This window comes from Camelus ferus, chromosome 13 (assembly GCF_009834535.1).
Source record: "Camelus ferus isolate YT-003-E chromosome 13, BCGSAC_Cfer_1.0, whole genome shotgun sequence".
In the NCBI taxonomy this organism is placed as follows: domain Eukaryota; kingdom Metazoa; phylum Chordata; class Mammalia; order Artiodactyla; family Camelidae; genus Camelus; species Camelus ferus.
In genome coordinates this window covers 40,725,360-40,728,443 of record NC_045708.1, presented here as the reverse complement: position 1 = coordinate 40,728,443, position 3,084 = coordinate 40,725,360, and positions in this window count along the sequence as shown.

Here is a 3,084-nt window from a genome sequence, read left to right as displayed (position 1 = left end):
GGAATGAGGGAAGCATGACCCCTAGGGAGCAAAATTTAAGGAGTGACTCTCTCCTCAGGGTCGTACAAGTGCCGGGTCAGTACTGGAGAATGAGTATTTCCTTAAGTTTTTCTTTTTTTCTTTTTTTTTTTTTTTTTTCCACCCTGGGCTTCTTGCCTGCCTCACTCTAGTCCTGGCCCTGTCTGAGTCACAGCAGAGAGGTTTGGGCTGGAGTTGACAAGTTTGGGTGACATCAGCATATAGGTGATGGAGTGGACATTTCCCATTGTTTCTTGCTTCCCCGCATTGATTTCCACTTCCTAACAGCACTTAACTTCATTTTGGGGGACTTGTTTCCTCCATTGTGTGTCTTGGTGGGACACTGTGGGAAATAGGTGCTTGCCTCCCACAATAGAAACCCAAGAGGACCCTGAAGGAGCACTCTCTGAGTCTTAGATCCTGATTCTGAAGTCTATTGTGCTCGGTGTAAACCCTAAGATAATGGTTCTAAGCAAACAGTTAAGCAAGATGTTCAAAGAAGAACATGAGTAAGGGTAGGCCATTTAAGTTTGCTAGCTTATCTTTCTATCTTTCAGCATCCCTATTGCCATTTCTTTTTTATGTTAACAGAAAAAAATATCACTCTCCTCTGTAGTGTGTTGTGTGAAGATCTGAGGTCCATACTGGCTGCAGCAATTTTTGTTGGCATCTGGGAAGCCCCTAGAACTGTTTTAGGGCTGGGGTTAGGGTGGGATGGGGGGAGTAGGGGCCAATTATGGCAGGGCGGCGTGTAAAGTCTGAGAATAAGACAGACACCATTTGAAGTAGAGCCTAGACAATGAAAGAAATCCTGTCCTTGGTGACATTGTTGGAAACTGCTGAATCGACCTCAGCTGAAATTAATAGTGTCAGTAATTTCAAGGCTGTGCTGCTATAACATAGACTCCCCAGTGAAGGGACTGAAGTAAGACAGAAGTTTATTTCTCTCTCACATAACCGTCCAGAGGTAAGTGATCCAGGGCTGCTGGAGTAGCTCTGCCATTCCCAACATGTGGCTTTGATCTCTAGGTCCAAAGTAATTGTTTCAGTTGACCCATTTCTCAACCCAGGGGAAGAGAGAAAGAAGATATGGAGAGCCATCAGCCTCTCTTTAAAGTAAGTGATGTGAGAACTGTACTCACCCCCTTCATTTACATCCCCCTGCTCCGCCATATCTGGTTGCAAGGGAAGCTGGGAAATGTAGCCTCTGGAAGAGATGGTCACCACCTGTGGGTGGCAGGAGACAGGGAGTTCTATTATTAAGGGAAAGATGGGAGAATAGATGTAGGGAGGATTGATGCCTTTTGCCAAAGCTGGAAATTCTTTATTTCCCTCCTTCCGGCCGATTGGAGTTGGGGTTTCTGTTCTTCACAATGAAAATTCACCTTGTATGAGACGGAGTCTGCCTCTGAGCCTTGTTCTTCCTGTCATACTGCTTCTCTGTGGCCTTTAGGGGACATCCCAGTGCTGTGCTTGTTTGAATGCAATTGAATTTAATCTGTTAAGGGAGGGAGAGGAAGGAAAGTAATGTGAGAGTCCACTCTGTGTCATCTACTGTCCTTGGTCCTACACATGCTTTATCCCCTCTAATCCTCCAATTTCCCTTATCTCCAGGTTGCAGGTGAGGAAACTGGGGCCGAGGGAGGTTTACACACAGTATAAACACAGACAGGTAATAGGGCTGGAATACAGCCCCTGTCTAGGATTTGAAAGCCCCTGTTCTCTCCATCCCCACTGTATCCTGTGGTATTGAGGTGCCTGATGGAGAATTAGTGGGGACTTGCGGGATCTGGAAAGATTAGTGGGGACTTGCGGGGTCTGGAAAGTGGGTGTGAGTGCAAGGAGTAAGAGGGCTGGTGCATGTGTACGCATGCGTGTGCTCATCCACGGAGATGGGGAGGCAGTCAGGAGGGAGATGAATGTTGAAAGAATTGGTGTGGGATCAGCCCAAACAGCCCTCACTTTCTCAGGACCCCCTCCTTGTCAGCCACCCTCCTGATTCCTCTTTGACGAGGCTCTTGCCTGGTGGCTGGGTGTTCGTTTGAATGGGGTGTCCTGCAGACCATGGGCCTTCCTTGCTCTGACAGGCTTGGGGAGGCTGCTTGAGAAGATGGTTGTATCACCCAGGAGCCTGGCCTTGAGTGGAGAAAGCGCCCGTCCTGACTGTGAAGGCTGGTGGGAGGCTGCTCCATCAGCAGAGGGAGGGGGACTGGAAGTGCAGGGCTGCCAGCAGGGGTCGGAAAAGGGCGGGGAGGCAGTTTGCTAGCAAGCTGGATTTCCGGGAAGGAAAACCCACCCTCCACCCCGCAGGCTGAGTTAAGGCTGCTTCAGGATGTCTCATTCCTGAGAAGGCTTTCTCAGAAGAATTCTATTGTCTGCCCTTCCAGAGGAAACTTGTTCCTTAGAAGGCACAATGAGGACACGGTGGCCAAGGACACAGGGGGGAAGCAGGGAGTCCTTGAGTTCTCTAAGAACCTGCTATAGGCTGCTTTTGGCAAGTGTTCAGGGGGTGGCTGGACACTTGACCTTGGTGGAGCAGCCTGGGTCCTGGGAACGGTGGCGAAGTGGAAGAGTCAACCTTCTCGTGACTCTGCCCAGCCCAGTCCCTCTGCAGCCTGTGGTCACCTTGACACCGTAACAGGGAGTGTGGGGTCTCACTCCTGCCACACCCCAGTGTGCCCTCTTCTTGGCCAGACAGAACTGCTCACTTGCTGCTCCTAGAGAAACATCCCAGGCTTCCTTTCCCACCTATATCTGCTCATCCTTCAGGGCCTGATCAAATGTCACCTCTCAGGAGAAGCCCTCTTGGATTGCCCCAGACAGTCATCTATGCCTGCTTTCTGCAAGCATGTGTTATTTTCACCCGCATATCCTCACACCTAGCATCTTGTCTTGCATTTTGTCAGCACCCAATAAATATTTGTTGGTAAATGAATAGCCCTGACTTATATTAATGTTGTTACTATTGATAAAGATTATGCGTGAAATAAGTGATTGTACCTGTATAAGTTCCCGGAAGAAATTCAAAAGATCTTTTTGTTGAAACTTGCATTTTAATATTTTCTA